The 20,878-nt window shown below is 31.6% G+C and overlaps 1 protein-coding gene across 3 annotated transcripts in view; it reads right to left on the bottom strand.

Annotated features, from left to right (window-relative positions):
- The window catches only part of LOC126740093 (tyrosine-protein kinase transmembrane receptor Ror), a 182,379-nt gene that overhangs the window by 121,879 nt on the left and 39,622 nt on the right, over positions 1 to 20,878 (bottom strand). The gene's annotated exons all lie outside the window — the stretch shown is intronic.

A 20,878-nucleotide genomic window follows, 5' to 3' on the forward strand; every position in this document is an offset into this window, starting at 1 on the left:
GATGCATAGAATACATGTACCAAATTTCATAAGAATGTCTACAATATTGTTTAAGTTAAGTTTTATTATTAAAAAACTATTTTTTTAAAACTTTAACACCCTGTATCTCAAAAGTTAAGACGTTTAGGACATATATTCATAGGAACTTTTTTTCTTAAAATGGGACCAGGAATCACCCCCTTAAATATTAGCACGTCTTTAAAGAACGCCCTATATAAAATTATTTTAGCCGTTTTTAAATGCATTGATTCCATACGTTAGCCACTCTCTGTATATTTTAAAAATGATTTCAGTTTTTAATATATAAGAAATGGCCGAATCTATGGCCTCACCAAATGCTACGAAATCTCCAATTTAGCCATCCCCAGCCAGCCCCAGATTCCGAAGGAATTCTCATTTCATTCCACTTTATAACATCTGGCCAAATACACTGTACTACTACTTGGTCCGGCGAAACTCTTAACTTTATTTATGGGAGTGTTCAACCCCCGGGAAATGGCGATATCGCACAGGGAAATACCGTGGAAGTCGGCCGGGAAAACAGTTAGGATTACATTAGGGGATCCCATGCTGAAAATAAACCTCTACACAGGTAATATGCGGATAGGATTTATACGCGGGTTTAATAGAAATTTAAAGATATTTTCTAGATCTGCAGCATTTAGTTTGTTTTTATACATTTGCAAACGATATTATTAAGAGAAGCGATTGAATACTTATTTCTGTTAAAAAATATTATGAGGAGTCTTATGTCTTTGACTGCATTAGCTTGAGAAATATTTTTTTGGTAAATCCCACTGTGTAAGTTGCCCATCTTTATCTCAGTACTTTGGTTCCAATAGAAACTGGTTATTATGCGCAGATCCTTACCATCAATATGCATCTTTCTCAACACTTATACGAGTTTATTATATTTGATATTATCAAACGCTTTGGAAAAGTCGATAAAGCACAACTGGACGTCCTTGTGCATGTCTCTCCATCTTTGAATTAAAACTTGCTAACTGAAGATCGCTGCTCTTGTACCCAATGCGCTTCGGAATCAAATCAAATTGTTATCTCCCATATATTTATTTTTTTATTTATTTATTGTTTCACCAAACAAATTAGTTACAATATTTATATAACTTAGCATAGTAATTTCTTGGTTGTACAATGGGCCCTATAGAATTGCAGCTATTCAGTTATACTTTCACATAAGAATACTGAATACTGTTTAAACCTCTAACCTAAATAAAACTATTGTTTACTTGATAAATATTGCTTTCAACTGCTTCCTCTACTAGAAAATTATATATACACATATACACTAATATATATATTAATAGATTAATATAGAAGTAGGGAGCAATGATTTTCAAAACCATGAGCAGGCAGATATCACATGTTCTACTTACTAGATACTAGAGACCTTACTGACATTAAAAAATTGGAAGGAAAGAAAAAAGAAATTACAAACATCTTGTTGCAGTGGGGAAAAAACAAGTTATTAGGTAAATCTGGAAAGATCGCTATGACAATACCATTACATTTTGTTCGCATTTGTTATTTATTCTGTTTTGTATGATTTTGGTCAAAGCTTTGGTAATGTGATTTACCAGGCTTATTAATCGGTGTTGATAACAGTGTTTTGCGCCTGTTGTTTTAGGTATGGATACAAAGGTTGATCGCAGTCATTCCTCTGAAATCTCTCCTTTATCGTAAAAGGCATTAAAAAGGCCGGTCAGATCGAGGAAGTGAACATTCGTTTCTCCTAGGAGTTTTATGATCACCCGCTGTATGTTGTCGGAACCTGGTGCTTTAATATTTTCTTAGTGATGAAATGGCTTTTCCACTTCAGAAAGCGTTTCGGGTCTATATTCCCGTTCAGTTATACTTCTCGGGTCTATTCGTATGCTACAATCACAGTACACTTTAAAAATTATCTACATATACCAAAAAATATTAATTCTGCTTTGAAACCCATAAAAATACAGACACTCTGGACAAGTGAGATATGGTACTCTATTAGAGAAATTATTCAAGATAAGATGAATTTAAGAACTTTATCACTGATATTTGCTGACGTTTTAATGTGTGTAAATATTTATTATATAACTAAAATTAATTAATGGGTAACTAAAACTATTTCGGTCATCCTTCACTAAATTTATTTAAAAGGCTATTAATCCAACAGGTTCGGACATAACATGTCCATTATCAGGGCTACTATAAAAGAACCAAGGGAACTAATTTTTAAGGTATTAAAATTACTTACACAAATTAAGGAGTTTTGTAATTTCATCTTATAGTTCTAGTGCCTCAGACAAGGTTAAAAGATTAAAACGACTAAAAATTAATAAAAATTGCATCTACAATAATGATAAAATGCTTAATTAATAAACAAATAAATGGACGTTGAAGGCAACATAAATCAGTTGAGTATTAACGTCTCGACTATATAAATATAACCCATTGGCACGAAAGTAATAATTATAAATTATTGTACTTGCAAACCCACTGAGAGTGTTAGTTACATATTAAAAATCTACTAGGGCAACAACAAATATTAAAACTCTCTATTTTAAAGCTAAAAATCATCAGCAAATATCAAGTATTTTTTTTAAAAATTAAACTGACATTATACAAAAAGATATACGATGCTTAAAGGCAATTAAAATAGAGTAATAAAGAACTAATACATAGAAATAATTAAAAATAATAAAATTAAAAAAAAAAACTATCGAAGTTATACAAACATTTGGTAACATTACAGAACTCGGTATAGAACAAGTAACGCAATTTTAAACAGGAAACGATACAATAAGTTACCGAAAAAAAGAACTAAAAATAATGATTAATGAATGACGCCTGACCGTAAACTGGATAACATCAACCGACATGTGTATGGAAAGGTCATTAGCTATATTACTTCGTTAAAGTACAATATGATGTGAAACAAAAGTAGATTTTTTGCATCAATTATTCAGAGAAAGATATACGAGTATATGGGTATATGTTTCTTTTACATAATTGTACGAAGTTTTGCTTCTAAATACGGCTTGAATAAAGTTTGATTAAATTAAACTGAATTTACTAAATTAAAAATTTAATTCTGACGTATGACCATCGTGAATCCCTAAATTTACAATTGAGACTAAATTTTTAGGCCGAGAATATGGTTTTGAGCTCTGAGCCATAATCATTTAGGCATATTTCAGACTGTGCTCTGAATGCAGTTAGTCAATTTCGGGTAAACAAAGTTTTATAAATGACATTTTCCTGAAAGTATAAAAACTTTAAAACCTAAGAAAATATTCTTAAAAAAATTAATCAACCTGCGACTATCTGAAAATAACGAAACAGAATATTTCAAATTCATCAAAAGCCTGAGAAATAGTTTATTCTGGATTCGATTTCTAATTTTAAGGGACAGCCACAATCCTTTGAGGCCCTTTAAAAGCAAGGCCGTAATTTTCAAATAAGGGACTGTCCTTTCAAATCATGGGACGGTTGGCAACCGTAACTATGCGATACCCCATATACCCCTTACACTTTAATTGAGGACCCAAATGTAGTAAGTTTTTGATCAAAAAGTGGATACTTGTTTGTATGCTCCAAATTCGAGGTTTTATATAGTCAAAATTCTTTATATTTTCAAATGATCTGATATAATGAATCGTCTTTTTAATTTATTTTCTATATAAATACTAAATAAGGCACTCTTATTATTTGATGCAACAAAAAGATGCTGCAAACTTGAATTTATTAGTAAAACCAATACTGATATTGATATTGAGTAAAAAATGTTACTCCAGCGAATGAATCTGAAGAAATTCTTACTTATTCTGTTTTAGAAATTAATAGTTAGTCATTGTTGCAATATATATATTTTTTTAATCATAAAATTTTCATTTAAATTAAAATGGTTTCCCTAAATATCAGAAATTTTCGAATAAGATATGAAAATGTCTTAAGTTTCCAGCGCAGAGAATCCTAATCTTAAACAGGTTGCAAATCAAAATATAGATAATCATAATCCTTATTTTCATTTATTAAATATTTTTGCTCATTTCCTTTACATGTACCATCAAATTCTAACGATAGATATTGGTAATTTTATCGGGAAAGGTCTTAATAATAAAAAGACAACGTCGAGTATTTCCTCGACGTGTTGCAAATTTCTTAGGAACTCATCAAGCCTTTGTCAACGTTTATTTCAACTGTCAAATATATCAGGTCTTTTCGCTAATCACACCTCTAAGCTATCATTTATTTTCATTAAGTTCAACCTAGTGGCTAAGTAGACAAACCACATATTGAATATTACCCCAATCATAAGTGTGTTACCTGTCTTTGTTAAAATGTTTAAACCGAAATTTGCTCCCTTGATTGTCATCTAGTTAGACTTAATTATTTCATTAAATTAGTTATATCAACGTGATTTAAAACAAAATAGACGCATATAACATTGAGTTATTCAATTATTTTCTGGTTCAATTAATGTGGCTCTGGTTTTACTCTATTGGTCTCCTTTAACATTTAACATTTGTAAAGCCGATTACCCACAGTTTGAGTACTTATTGTTGTATTCGTAGTTTGATGGCACCAAAGTTCTAGAGTTTCCTATTTTCCTTTACTTATGAATAAGAATTCCATAAATGTGATGTGTTTATGGCTCTATTTATTGCAGCATTATTAACATTTAACATTTCTGTAGCAGGTCTTCTTGAGTATCTTTCTTAGAACTTTGAAAGGCTAGAATTAGCATGGAAATATGGGCAGTTTGTTTGCTTGCAACATCTCTGATGCAATGATTTATGTAGAAATGGCAAAAAAACACACTTCATAATATCATAAAAATTTGTCTCTTATTTTGACAGGCGCAAAACAATACCATTCCTCTTTAATAAAATATGAAGTATTTTTATTTTAAAAAATATGATAAGATACTCTATAAAGAAGTCAACATTCAAAGTTAAATGAATGTTAGATCACGTATGTTAGAGAAAAAGGAAACAACATCATAACGCCGCTCGATCGCATTGTTGATTACACTGACATAAGTAATCTTTACCAGTGATGTCGTCAAAAAAATATTTACATGATAATTATTTATTATTAATAGGTTATGCTTTAAATTATAAATAATATTAACGGTTATAAACTCTTTATGCGTTTTTTAACATACTTCATTAGAGTAAAAGTACTTATCTAATAAAAAGCATTTTTATGTAATTTAAATATTTTATAATTATTATAGATTTCTTAATAAGTTTTTATTATTGTAAGTTTATGACGACGGTTGTCCCTTGATATGATGCTATTACTGTTAGATATCCTAAAGTAATTTATTATATTTGGTGGACGTATATTTTATAAACTCCCTGTGTTCATTTATAAGTGTCTTAACCGCCCGAGAGTTGTCGTGCATCCTTGAAAATCTATACCCTAAACATAAATAATAATATAAGCAAAGATTGAGAGATACCCAAAGAAGTAAAAGGGTCAGTGAGTGCTAGCACTTCGGCTTACAAAGAGCCATGTATATAGAGTGGTCATAGTGTTTGTCCACAAGGTGGATATTAGAATGGTTGTGATTGTTTTGTGCACAGATTAATCATGTCGACATGTGAGTAATATTTTATATTGTTGTTGTATAAGTCCTTGGCTAGAGTTTTATGGTATACCAGAGTTTGTCGCTGTTTAGCGAGGTATTACCAGGTTGTGGTCGATTGTGTAGCAATCGACAAGCAATCGACAGGGATGCCCTCTGAGCGCGCAGTTCCTTCGAGTTGGTCTTGTGAGTTATAGAGGGCCCTCACTTGTCTTCTCGATTGACACATTTGGATTCTAAGATCTCGGTATATTTTATCTTAGTTTCCGAGTGTTGAGATGCTTACTGCTTAGCGGCAGTGGAGCGTCTGGGGTAGCCTTAACTATTTTAGGGGACACTAGCTAGTCGTCGAAGAAAGAAGATATTTATATATGTAAATTATTACCAAACATAAAGTAACTATATTGATGGTTGTTGGCATGACTGAACCAAGGGGACCGAGGTTCCCCGGTGAGTAAACTTAATCTTTATTAGATGGGTCAGTACAGTAAATCGTAAACATTTTTGTTTCATGGTACTCTAATATCTTGCTGTATACATGGTGGAGCGCGCTGAATGAATTGCATTGTCAATACTCACGTAAGTTTAATTTTAAAATACCCAAATTTTACATTACAATATTGGTATTTACTTGTGAAAAGATCGGCTTAAATTGCCTTTTTTCCCATGGTGCGGCACAAGTTTTTTACTATCGTAACAGTTCACAAAAACACTGAAATGTCTCAACCTTTTTCCCTTTTCAATCTAAAAAAGTAAAGAAAAAACAAAGAACTTCACAGATGCTGAATGTAAACACAAAGCCGCTTGTCAAGATGACATTTCGAAAGATGACATCAGCTTTTGCCTGCGGTGTTGCCATTTCAAATTTTTTAGAAGCGGTTTTAGGAATAGGAATGATAATTTTTTTTTCCTTTAAAGATGTTATTTTTAGCGTTAAGAATAACATATATCTATTTCTACTTTTTATTTTTAATGTAACAGCAATATGTTAAATTAACATTATTATATGTGTTGATATATAGCTGGAAAAATTTCCTCTTTTAAAAATGCGCGTAAACTTGACAACACAGAACCCTTGCCCCTGTGCATATGTTGAACTCTTGAAGTTGTTGTTAACTAATTGTAAAATGAGTAAGCTAATTTTGAAACAAATTAGCTGAATTAAAACCCTCAAATCCTTAATATTTGCAAGTGTTTAATTCGTAACTGAATAATTACATTTTGAAGATTGCTTTTTTTTGTTCAATAAATTTAAGTAAATCAATCTCTGCTTTAATTTTTTCTGCTCGTCCAATATACACGGAGTCAACCAAACCAGACCATGATTGATTTGCCAATAAAACGAAATAAATTAAATCTAAACTAAATCTCTGGTTAGAGACTGGTGTGTTAAATTTAAGAGCTAATTAAATTTTAAATCAATATAATAACTGTTATATTCAGGTTTTAACCAAAACAAAATTATAAAAAAATCCGACAAGCTTTTAAAGAAGAGTTTCAACGAACATATAAATTACCTCGCGATTGAGCGCTTAAAGTGTATTTTCAAAATAAGTGTCATTTAGGATTTAATAAATAAACATTTATTTTTAGCTGACTGCTTAAAAAACATTACTAAACGAATGGATTAACGGACTATAAATACCCCCATTTCGTCGAACAAGAAATTTTATTAGGTACTTCTCTTAATGGGTTTTAATTAAGAAGTGCGACGGTTGCTTAATTACTAAGAGAACCTGATTCTTGAAAATGATTCTTCTTCCGCGGACTCGGCGAGCTCAGGGAACGATAAATTGTAGTTAAAGAAAAAGCACAATATTACCATTTAAGGTAAGTTATTATCGAGGACTGAAAGGCACATCTTAACAGCTAAGCCATTCTTGATCTCATTGACTGATTCCCCATGCTATCGTTGTATGAGTGTATATTCATCTCTTTAAGGTCTTGCCCTTAGAACATTGAAAGGCTAGAATTAGTTAACAACAACTTTGAGTTCAACATGTGCACAAAGGCAAGGTGGTGTTTTGTTGACAAACATATTCATCGAGTCTCTGTTGTCAAGTTTATACACATTTTCAAAAGAGAACATTTTCAGCTATATATCAACGCATATAATAATGTTAATTTAACTTGTTGTTAGATTTTGGATTAAAAATAAAAAGTAGAAATAGATATGTCTTATTCTATGCGCGAAAATAACATCTTCAAAGCAAAAAAAAATTATTAACATTCTTACTTCTTAAGCCGCTTCTAAAAAATTTAGAATGGCAATACCGCAAGCAAAAACTGACGTCATCTTGTCAAACGGCTTTGTGTTTACATTCGGCATTTGTGAAGTTCTGTGTTTTTTTTTTTGTTTTTTGTTGAAAAAGCAAAAAAGTCCCAGTTGAATGTTTTGTGAACTGTTACGCTGATAAAAACTTGTACCGTTTGTGCCGCACCATAAAAAAAGGTGATTCAAGCCGATCTTTTCACAAGTAAATACCGATACTGTCATAACATCATGATACTGTCAGCATAAACGTAAAATAATAAAAATTTATTGAATATATAATAATTATAAAATATTTAATTTCCCTAAATATGCTTTTTATTAGTACATTAAAAAACGTATAAAGAGTTAATATACTAATTCATAAACGGTAATATTGTTAATAATTTAAAGCATAATATAGTATTAATAAATATTTATCATGTAAATATTTTTTGACAACGTCACTGGCAAAGATTTCGTGTATCAATCAAGCGGCGTTGCGATGTTGTTTCCTTTTTCTCTAATATAGGGACGTTAACTTTGAATAAAATGCTTCATGTTTTATTAAAGAGGAACAGTAGTATTTTTTGTGCCTGTCGAAATAAGTGACTATATTTTATGATATTATGAAATATTTTTTTGCCAATTCTACATAAGCATTTGGCATCATTGCACCAGAGATGCTCCAAGCAAAGAAACTGCCCATAGTTCCACGGCAATGCTAATTCTATCATTTCAATGTCCTTTCAAGGTCTTGCGTTTGGCAAAAACTACAACTAAGCATGAATATTACGTATCATCAATATTTAACATAATCATTTATTTTCAGATCTGATCTGCCTAAGCTTTTTGTTAAATATTTAAAATATATTTACAGCAGTAGCAACTGTAGGCCTGTCTGTCCATTAACCACGTTTCTCTTATAAAATTCAAAATTCGAATATTTTCGAAATATGAGGAGCTTATGGAGCATAAAAGTTGAGAAAACCTTGACCCCGAGTTCTCATTCAATGTTGCAATTTTTTAAATTTATTAATAATTCACCATCCACCAGTCATTTTTCTAATGTTTGAAAAATTAGGGTCTGGAAACATGAAGATCTGTGTTAACTATAGGGCCGGTATATAATCTTAGCACGGTCCTTAAGTTTTTCAAAATTTTTCCAGTATTACCCAACTCTATTGACTAAAAACTGTTGACTATCTCGCGGAGGTCTGGGATGCTGCTAGAGGATCATTTAATATACAGACTTTTCAAAATCTATGGACACAATCAGTTATGTTCTACACAACACTGCTTCGAAAGTTGGAAACTTTTGGTAATGGCAAATGTTTCTGGATGGGTGGATCCAGAATTATCTTATGGATCACAGGCAAAGGATGGAAACAAACATTTCTAGAGAGTATGAATCTAGAGAATTGACATACCGTCAGGGATTCCTCAAGAACCTCATTTATTTGTAGGGGAGACTAGAGAGGGTTGAATCCACGGAAGGTTTGATACGCTTTTAAATTTTCCGCCTAAAATATGAATTTCCCCCAAAATTTGTCATCAGTGTAATGCTTAGTCAACTGTCACTTGATATTCGTTTGTTATCATTTAAAGTTCGCTTAAATATTTAACGGAAAAAACTTGTTATTCCTAAAAAGGTAAGTGTAAACATTTTATTAGAAACTAGTTCAGATTATACTTTTTATGAAATCCAGATCATGTAGTGATGAAGCTATTATCTAAGATGGAAATAATTGGCAGAATGTTATGATAGTTTTTGGCGGTTTTTCGTTCAGTAAAGCTTGTCATGGCTAGGGGGAATGATACAACCGAATTTAGGGAGACTTGATACATGTATCGACTCTCCCCGTGAATATCAAACCACCCAATAATAATTATTTTCTATGAAAAAAAAATTTAGATTCAAAAAACTTAAGTGAACAAAAAAACGAACGGGATGCTGGCTTCACCTGAACCAATAAAAAAAGCTGTACTTGAAGTTGTAGATGGCTGCAAGCTGAGAACTACGTCTACAAAATACGACCTCGACAAAATGACCCTTGCGAGTTCACAAATTTTTACTCGTGAGAAATAGAAAAGTTTAGCTAAATAGTTGCTCACCGCCGCTAGAATGAATTATGGGTTTATATCGAGAGAGACACGAAAATTTGCTTATCTGTATGCCAAAGAAAATAAAAAGAAAATTCCACATTTTTTTTTTTTTTTTTAAATGAGAGGCTCTGGGGCTTTATGACAAGGAACCTGGAATTATTGCTTTGACTCAAGAAAAATTCACACCAAATTCAGTATATAATTGTGATGAAACAGAAGTGCACACTGTCCATAAACCCTGAAAAATCGTTTCAAAAAAAGGTCAAAAGCAAGTGGCGAAAGTTACTTCAGGTGAGAGAGACTTTCTTAGTTTTTCCGCGTGTTTGTGAACAAGACTATATGACAATTGGAGCACCACTAGGATCCAGAGTTGTGGCCATCGAAGTGACGAAGATGACCAGTGACAAGCTCAAACTTTATCTTTTGCATTTCATAAACTTCGTAAAATGTAACCTAGATTAAAGTTCTATTAATATTAGACAACCACAGTAGCCTTAGGTCTAGAGATTTGCAAGCAAAATGGGATTATTTTTTTAACAACACCATCACATACAAGCCATCGGTTACTACCGTTAGACGTTGGCATATATGGACCTTTCAAAATATATTTTAACCAAGGTTGCGATGATGTTATGGTTGAAATTCCCGGACAAACGATTTCTTTAAAAAATATGTAAAAGCTTGGTGGTATCGCATATCATCGAGCGTTTTACTTTGCTGAATATTACCAAAGCTTTTCTAAAAGTGGTATTTACCCCTTCGCTTCACACTTGTTTACTAACGATGACTTTCTCACGGCGAGGGTTACCGATCGACCTGACCCTCAGCACCAAGAACGGAGACCCGATGCAACTCCAATCCTTCCTGACAATGCAACGCCATTACTTTCTGAATACGCAACTCCAAAACTTTCAGCTGATAATAGGGGACGTATCCCGGAACCCTCTTACTCCTATACGACTCCCGAAGAAAAAGAAGGCCACCTCTCCAGGCCCGAAGAAGAAGACAACAAACATCAGGAAGAAAACCTGCAAAGACAAACGTTCTAACAGACACACCGTACATGGAAGAGAATAAAAATGAATAATAAAAGCGATAAGAGCAGCGAAACAAGAAACAATTTAAAAGAAACTAACAAGCGAAAAATCAACGAAAATAATCAATTCAAAAACAAACCTGAATCTGCATTTGATAATAGTTCTTTGCCTGACCTATCTTTGTCGGATGGGCTAACTGATATAGAGGACCAAATAGAACATAAAAGAGAAGAAGAAGGTTTTGTGTTTGCGGGGTAAGTAAATCTCAATAATAGTGTGCTAGTTCGATTTATAGCAAAAAAAATCGGTAAAATACCTACTACGTTGGAAAAGCAATTAAAAAATGGCCGAAAATGGAGGCTATTTCATCAATTTCTTGGGGCGGAAAAAACCTGATTTTAAATTTGTTTATTCTGAGGTTGAAGATCAGTTTCTGATACCATTTTTCTGATAGCATACTGATTATGATCAAGATGTCATGAAGTTGTTCCAAATTTTGTTGGTGGAACCGCTAGATCTACAAGAAAATTTGACAATGTTTGACAATGTTAACTATTTAGTAATTCTTCATGTAATCGATTCAAATAATAATAAATGTTTTTAAAGTAATTCATAGTCCTTTACAGTATCAGTTATTATTTGTATCAAGACTCCCAGACACTGTATCAAAACTCCTCTACTATGGAAGAGTTGATACACTTGACAGTTTTTTAAAAAATCCTCAGAATCTCGTTCCATGATCTGATTTTGTCTTTTTTTTTAATTAGAATATTAAGTATCTTCCTAGTCTCCCCTAAATGATATATCTAAATATTTTCTTCATTGGTTTTGCTAATGTCATAAATTTTACAAAAGGTTTTTACAACTGGTTTAGAAAGATTGTAGCTATTGTGCTAGTAAATGGAATAAAACTAGGTATAGCAAAGTGCTTCTTTATTTTCCTAGGTAAAACATTTTTTATTATATAATAATTCTTTTTTGGAAAAGTTGTCAAAATTCTTGTTCTAAGCATTACACATTGATAAAAGGAAATGCAGAGCTGTGAAGATTGAAATTTTATGTAGAAATTTACTAATATTTTTAATCCTGCATCAATAAAGGGAATATACTTGAACTAGAATTTGGTTTATTCTCTATAGAAGCCATCCTATACATACTTATAGAATTCAACAGGTACAGATAAAGTTCTTACCGTAATTGCTTTTAAATCATTACCTTTGAATGATTTTAACTAAGCATTTTTTCCTTCATCGATTCTTAGAGGGGATGAAATTCACAATTGACGTAAAAATACTATTTAAGGTTATAAAATCTTGGGTTAATAACAGTATTACTTTAAAATTTTCAAAAGCATAGCTTTTTCCAACAAAGCTTTATATATTGCTATAAACTTATACTATTCTCTTCCTTCGAATATCCTACAATTTAAAACAAGCAAATTGAAGTATGCATTAAGTCTCAATTTTTTTACAAACAAATAGAGAATTATGATTTGGCCGTCACTAGCCCTTTTGCTGCTTCCCAAGGATTAAAATTTATAAATAATTAAGGAATTTATTATTATTTTTATTTTAATGTAAATGTCTATATGTATTTTTAATTTTCTAGGCTGTAACTGCTAGTTAGAGTTATAGTGTTAACTTATTTTTTCTACATGCGACTTTTAGCGCAACATAGTTTTTTTTTGCAATTTAGATTAAAATAATCCATTGTAGGTTAAGTTTAAATTGCCATAGGCTAGACGTCGCCTTTTTGGAATGTAATTGTAAGCAGTTAATAAAATATATGATGTTTGATTTGGTTTAATAAAAAAAGATTATTATTAAATTATTCCATGATGGTATTTTCATATCTTTCATTACTATGATGGGTAATTCTTGAGCAAATGCTAGGGGCTTTCTGCTTACATATTATTTTGCAATTTCAATTAATTTAATAATATAAGATTATTACTAAACATTTAATAACTAAGGTGCTAATGTTGAATCTTAAATGGGCATGAATTTTTAATGGGCAAGTGATAATAAAGCAAAAATATTAAAAGCGCAATATTATATTCTGTACTTTATGGGTTTTATCAACGTTTAGTGCATGCAAAGTGTACTTCAAGTATTTTTCAGCCGTCCTAACTATCGTTTTATAAACTCTTAAACATGTTTATCTGACAGTATATAACTTTGTTTGCAGCGTTTATAAATAAAACCCAATATATAAAATGATGGATTATACACAGACGTGTAACTAAATTAGGATATGTAAAAGAAGCTTTTAGTCAGGTATTTGGGTCAAATGTAACTTAAGAAAACTATTATTTTTATATGTGCGGTTTTACTTTGTTGCTAGAACGCTGACAACACATGGGCTATAAATCTTTAGATCCTAATGTTAATCTTTTTGGCTCATGTGACATGAAATTAGAGAGTAATAGAATAATGGGATATGGGGCAATCATGTTATGTCATTAAGAAATGAATGAATATGACAAGGACCAACTTATGGACAGTGTGTGACACAACAATGGAATGTCTTTTAGTGCGTATGAGATGTTATGATGTTTACCGGGCAGCCTTCATCCCATCTTGGGAAAGGCAGTGGAAGACTTATTAAAACTAAGATTCTAAATTTTGTTGAAGATAATGGAGGTTCGCATTACCAAAATCAATTTTATTTTGTTCAGAAGAAAGATACTCAAGGGGCTATTGCAGCTTTAATAAATTAGATTAAGAATTATAATCAGAAATATAAAACTGCTATCTTTTTGAATGTTAAGGGAGCTTTTAATAATGTTTGGTGGCCTGCTATTTTCAAATCTCTTAAGAATAAAAATTTGCCTTCAAATCTTTTCAATATGATAATTATTTACATAATAGAATAATTCAGCATAAATTTAGTAGTTACTAGTTAATAAAGAGTTCCATGAGAGGTTGTTCTTAGGGTTCAAAGAAATGTGGAATCTGATAGTAGATGTGCTCTTAGCTAAATTTAATAATGTTGAAGATGGTTTACTTTTAGCATACGCGGATAATCTGATCTTACTATTGCTTGCTGACTTAATTGACTTATTGATTGCTGGCTTCTGGATCTTAAATGAATAGGCTTTAACATATAAAATATAATTTTCTTTAAGTAAATCTTGTTACATGACTTTTAGGGCTAAACTTACTAGAAACCGTTCAACTAGATTGGATCATAAAACGAGTTAAGGATTTTAAATATCTGGGTATTACGCTTGATGAAGGCTTCACCTTCCAAAAGCATTTCAAAGTTATTTGTTAAATGCTTTCCCTGGCTTAATAAAGCCCTATTAACAGTTTATCAGTTTGAGAGCGATCCTCTTCGAACTATTTTTTATATGGCTATATAGACTTTTTTGGACCTATTGCTTTAGCATTTTTGAAGACAAAATAACTTTTGAAAGAAATTCAGACGAGTTCGAAAAAGTAAGGGATCTAGTCTCAAGAACTGTCTGTGGTGCATCCTCTACTATATCTACAGAGGCTGCTAGGATTTTGGCTAACATTCCTCCGTTAGAAGAACTCATTGCTTAGGATCTGGAGAATCAGAATAAATACAAGAAAGGAGTGGATATTAATAGATATGATCAGCAAATTGTGGCAAATCCGAAACTCTCTAAAAGGGTACTAAATAGCAGTCTTAAAAATTAAGAACTGGCAAATGAGATGGCAAGGTGCAATTTTTGGCAGAACGACTTTTAAGTTTATTCTTGATTTACTGATGATCAGTTTGCTTGCCATTACAAACATATTGGAGTCTTGGATGACCGTAAGCGCAATCCTTGTAACAACAATCCGGATCGGCTGAATGCAGATGACTTGTATATTCTTATATACGCCTATCCATAGACTCAAGTAGTGTAGAAACTTCGAATACGCTAGAGAAGAAGTCACAAAAGGTACAGGTATCCTGTTGCTGTTGTTAAATCATAGGTCACAAAATATGCTCGAGCAATTTGTTGAGGACCGATTCCGTTCTCAAAGACTCATTTGCCTTATCAGAATTATATTTTTTAGTTATACGACAACATTTTTCTTAATTCAGTATTTTTCTTTGTATTTAGTTGTACCATGTTCAAGCTAAACTTAATATGTCTTTGATCATAGTTTTAAATTGTCTTATGTTAGACTTAGCATATTGGGAGGGTTGACGATACCTCCTGGATTTTTAACCCACTCATGAGACGATTATTTCTCCCATGTTATCTTCACAAATATATCTTTGTACTTTGTAGTGTTAATGTTATGGTGTTTAGGGAAAACATATCGATCGCTGTATTTAAAAAAAAAAAAGCTGACGGTGGTTTGTAGAAGACCGAACATCCGATTTTAAGTTTGAAAGCACAATCCCATACAGGACGAAATAGGGTCTTCTAATTAAGTGTGATTTAATCCGAAGATATCCTTAAATGTTTCAAAATTGTATTTCACTGAGCAAAAAACATTTTTCATAATTCATTCTCGATCTGTTACAGTTTCCGGGACCACACTGATAAGAATCCAAATGAAACCACCTATTTAACAATATTGATATAACAATATTGATACTAATTTCCTTGCCAAAATATTGGGAAAATATCTTCTTCAACTCCGTTGAAATTAGTTTAGTTAGAATTTTCTTAAAATGGTCAAAGTTTAGTTAAAATGTTCTATGCTTGAAACATTTGCTGTGGCGAAACCCTTGCTAAATTTTCTCAAAAAAGATATTAACATCGCTAGCGTAACATGTGTCGACAATAAAATAAAGAGTTTTGATTAATGGTAAAATTGTTTTGTGATTTATTTAAAATTTAGTTTTTAGATAATTTTTTAGGTAATTAAATGGTATTTTTGGTTCATATTTGCCAGCAACGGCCTGCTGATTTTCAAAAATAATTATCAAACCGTCCCTGAGCTAAAAGTATGTTGTATGCGAATCCCAGAGATGCGTTTAAAATTTCCAGGTGAAAATTGAAAAATATTTCATTTAGCTGGAATAACTAGAGAATTTTTATTTATGGTGTGGTAAAGTGGTACCTTTGCAATTTTATAAAAAATGATTACAGTTTATTGTATATATTTCCAGTAACATTTCAAGTAGCAGCAAAGTGTGAATTTACAAATAGCAACTATCAGTTTTGGTTTTCACATATTATTAAATAATATTAATTGACGAATTTCTAAAAGCAAATTATTTATTGTACCGTGGAATTTAAGAACCAGCTAGGACATCACAACACTTTAAGGCATGGATTAACATTAAAATATAGAAATATTTACAAATGGCAAATATCACACAATAAATCGTCTAGAAGCTCGCGAAAATTAAAGTGGTTACGACAGGGCATATAAAACTTTAAGATCGGACGCCTGCTAACCTTTTTAATTAGCCAAAAATATTGGAAGAATACATTATTATTATCGTTAGTTTTGAATTTCCGTCGGTGCCTCGGACTCTATATTTTTGTATTCTGAAGTCTCTTGGGTAAACACTACGAACGGGAAGGATGAAGAATGTTCATGTGAACGGATTGGTAATAAAGGTAGATACGACATAATTTTGGTAGTATATAAAAAGATTCTGAATTCGAAGAAGACACAAATTCATATCTAGATATAGTTCTATCCAGTCTTCATTACAGATGGATTTAGCAAGGTGATATCTGGTTTCAAATGCTCCAATTCTGTAAAAAATTTACATTTCAGTCTCTATGAGATCATCAGTGAGGAAAACTAAGGCCATATCAATTAAATTAGCTTGGCTCAGGCAAACATTTACGTACGTTTAATTAGAAATTTTGATCTTCAAAATTAACAAAGCAAGCCTTGAAACAAAACGCTTTAGTTTCCATCAAAATGAGTTATGACATTGTATTAAAAATTTTGACAGATAATATTATCTGCAATTTTTTTGATAATTTTAAAATCATTAAGATTGAAAATAAAATAAATAATAATAACAATAATTTGTATTCCTTCACAGCACTACATTATTACTATGGCGCAACTCGGGGAAATTTGGTAAGAGCACAACGTTTGTACAGAGAAGCATTTCCGAATAGAAGAATAACAGGATCGCAAATGTTTAGCACTATCCATCAGAGACTAGGAGAATTTGGAGCATTTAAAATTAGTCGACATGATGTCCACCAAGAACTTGAACTCAAAAAACGGAACTTCATGTTTTGACTGACATTGAGGATAACCCTATTCTTAGCGTAAGATCAATTGCAACTCAGAAAATATTCCGAAAAGTACAGTTCATGAAGTTTTACAACTCCTACATCCCTTTCATTATCAAAAGTTTCAAGCTTTAAGCCCTGAAAATCCAGTGGCTCGACTTGTATTTTTGTAGCACCATTAGAAACCTTCATAATCGTAATCAAAATTTTACACATTTTATTCTCTTCACCGATGAAGCTGGCTTTGGACATAATGGGTTAAAAAACCTTTATAATGAACATTATTGGTGCGACGAAAACCCTGATGCAGTTATATAATAACGTTTTCAAAATAAATTTTCATTCAATGTGTGGGCCGGTCTTGTCGACGATCATTTAATAGGGCCACATTTTTTCCCGCAAAGGCTAAATGGTAAGGTCTACTTAAGCTTTTTAAGAAATAAGTTTCCCAATTTACTAGATGATGTTCCTCTTCAAATAACGTTTAGCCACGTAAAATGTGGCTGCTACAAGACGGCGCTCCACTCCAGCGAGAGTGACATTTATATTAAAATTTCCCTGTAAAATGGATTGGACGCGGTGGGTTTATGTAATGGCCTCCCAGATCGCCAGATCTAAACGCTATGAATTTTTTCTTTTGGGGTTACCTAAAATCTCTCGTTTACAAGGTTCCTGTAAATAACCGTGAAGAGCTGAGACAACGGATTATTGACAATTGTGAAATAATTAAACAGAAGGAAGTCATATTCTCTGGGATTCGTTCGAACTTCGAAAGAAGAATTAATTTATGTATTGAAATGGAAGGGCAACATTTCGAAATTTTTTTATGAAAGTATGACTTTAAAATTAAATTAGGTGTGTTATCGTAAATAGTTATTTTATTTAAAAAATTACCCTTTAACAATGTATGTTTTCAAGGCTTTCTGTGTTAATTTTGAAAATACGAATTTTTAACAATTAAAGGTACGGTTAATGTTTAAAGTCGTTTTTCTCGGAAACCGTGATTTTTTACGATAATGCAACAAGAACACTTTTTTAAAAGATATTTTGATGCTCTTTACTAATTTGACATTCAAATTTATAAAAAGATTAAAACAAAAAAGTTCTAAGTCATTTTCCTCAGCTTAAGTCTTTTGTCGTTGACAACTAACGTCAAATTAATAGAGTGAATACAAAGAAACACTAGTAATATGCATGCAAAATTTGGCGAAATCAGTACACGAGAAAAAAAGTTATTAAAAAAATAGTAAAAAAAATATTTTTTCTATCTTCCTTAATTTTGAGTTTTCGAAAAAAATTGTATAGAAATTTCTTTCCTTAATTTTTCATATAGAATCGCCCACCGAAATCCTGACGCGTAATTTCCGTATAACTGAATATTTTGAGTTTGAACAAACCGCCTTTTTGATAAATCTCTATAAATCTATATCAATAAAAAATAAGTTAATTTTAAGTCAAATGCAAATTAAGGTATAAAAACCATTAAAAAGTCGCAAACGATGCCGCGGTGGGCATTCATTTTTGCATTATTTAAATGGCCATATAAGCGTAAAATAAGGGTTTTAAAAAAGCTTTTATCTCTGCCCTTATCATCAGTAAGCTTTAAAAGCCCCGTTGCTAAAAAATAATGAAAATAAGCCTTTTGGATTAAAGAGCGTTTATGCCAGAATTTATGCACGCATTAAACGTAGGGTAATTTTTTTTAATTTAAAAATTTTACGTGTTTTTTTGTCAATGAACACTCTTTTGAAATGCTAACATGCTAGATTTTGGAGCAGTGATGAGAACTATAAGCAAGGCGAAAATAAATAGTAATACGAAAAATACGAATTACTGAGGCCGATAATTGAAGGAAAGATGTAGAGGAAAAGATCTGTTTGAATAAGTCAGAACTCCCGGTTGAAAAACATTGGAAGAAGGTTTGGGGGCACTTCGACTGAGATTTTTAGAGTTACTGTATCCAGGACAATGTTAGCCATATGGATCGCCAACCTTGGTGAGAGAGTATGATAAGAAGAAGATCAACTTAACAACTATTTAATATTAATAAATCTGAGCGGTCAGAAATTCGTTTATAAGCTCTTCAAAATTTGTCAGTCTTAGATTCCAGTTGGAATTTTACAAAATACCTAGGAACATTGAAAGGCTAGAATTAGTAAACAACAACTTTTTTTGAGTTTAACATATGCACAGGAGCAAGAGTTTGTTTTTTGTTTACAAACATATTCATCATGAAATTTTCAGCTATATCTGAACACATATAATAATGTTAAATTAACTTATTGATGTTAGATTTTGAATAGTATTTTATAGGAATAGTTTTGAGCCTTTCAAAATAAGTGACAAATTTTTACGATATTATAATGTGTGATTTTTTGCCATTTCTACATAAGCATTTGGCATCATTGCATCAGAGATGTTGCAAGCAAACAAACTGCCTATAGTTCCACGGCAATGCTAATCCTAGCATTTCAATGTTCTAAGCAAAATACTAAAATGGCCATGAAAAACAGTGTTAATATGTTTATAACAATATATTTTACAAAATAATGAAGATTTCCATATTTATTTTCAGCTTTAGTTGGAAAATACCTTATCATTTAAAAATATGAATCTTAACAAAAGCATTTTTTCTTTGAAAAATAAATAGAAATCACTCTAATATATATTCTAATTATATGTATACTACAAAAGTGGGCATGATTGATTCCACATAATAAATTTTTCCTAAAATCCCATATTCTAAAATATGGATTTAAGAGGAAAAAAGGTTACGTGGGTACTGAATAAACTGGATTAAATGTAAATAAAAAGCTTTAACAAGTGTTTTTTTAACTCGCCATATATACCAAAGAGTCCTCTTAGGACCATCATGTATAAACGGGGAGCGCAAACCTAATTTAATACCCCCACGATGAAAATGAAACGAAGTTGTGCGCCGAATATAATTAAACTGTTAAATGATTGGATTACCTTGCCGCGGGAGTTTTGCCGCTTCGAAATTATTAGATTTAATATTTTATAAGGGTTAATGAACGCGTGGAAGGTACACGGGGAGGGGCAGTTAATGCGGGTACTGTGTACACCTCGGAATGTACAGAGCAGAGGAAATTAAAATAGACACATTAAAGCAATATTTATATTAAAGGCGTTGACAGGATATTATTCATATAGGACGGTCAACGTAAGATAACCCTATACCTTTTTTCATTTATTTTATGTGATTATTTTATTCTTTGTTGTGAGTTAGTTGTTGCGAACTCAATAAAAAAAATTTTATCTTTTGATATTCAGATATAGACCTCAAAATCTTGGGAGAAAAGAAAAAAAAGGAAAAAGCAAAAGAAGAACCAATATTGAAAAACTTAATAGGAAAAATAAACTTAAAAAGGATGGACTACAAACAGAAGCCTTGGTTCAATTTATCCAATTTTTTTGTTGGGTGGAAATGATCTTTCAAAGACAGCAAGTTTTTCAATATTCGCTCAAAAATTGAAGAATAGTTTTTCCAAAGTCAAAGAGAATCACAAAAGCAAAAAAAAACAAAAGTAAGGGTTTATCGATTATAGGGGATGTTGATGATCTCCAGCGAGATTTCAGAGGTGATTTTGGCAGGTATGGAGCCTTATATTCCGAACACTTTGAAAATCACTTCAGACAGCAACTCGCGATTCGATAAAAGCACCAAGGCAGTCAAGAACAAAAATGCTGTT

The sequence above is a fragment of the Anthonomus grandis genome, chromosome 9, assembly GCF_022605725.1.
Source record: "Anthonomus grandis grandis chromosome 9, icAntGran1.3, whole genome shotgun sequence".
NCBI lineage: Eukaryota > Metazoa > Arthropoda > Insecta > Coleoptera > Curculionidae > Anthonomus > Anthonomus grandis.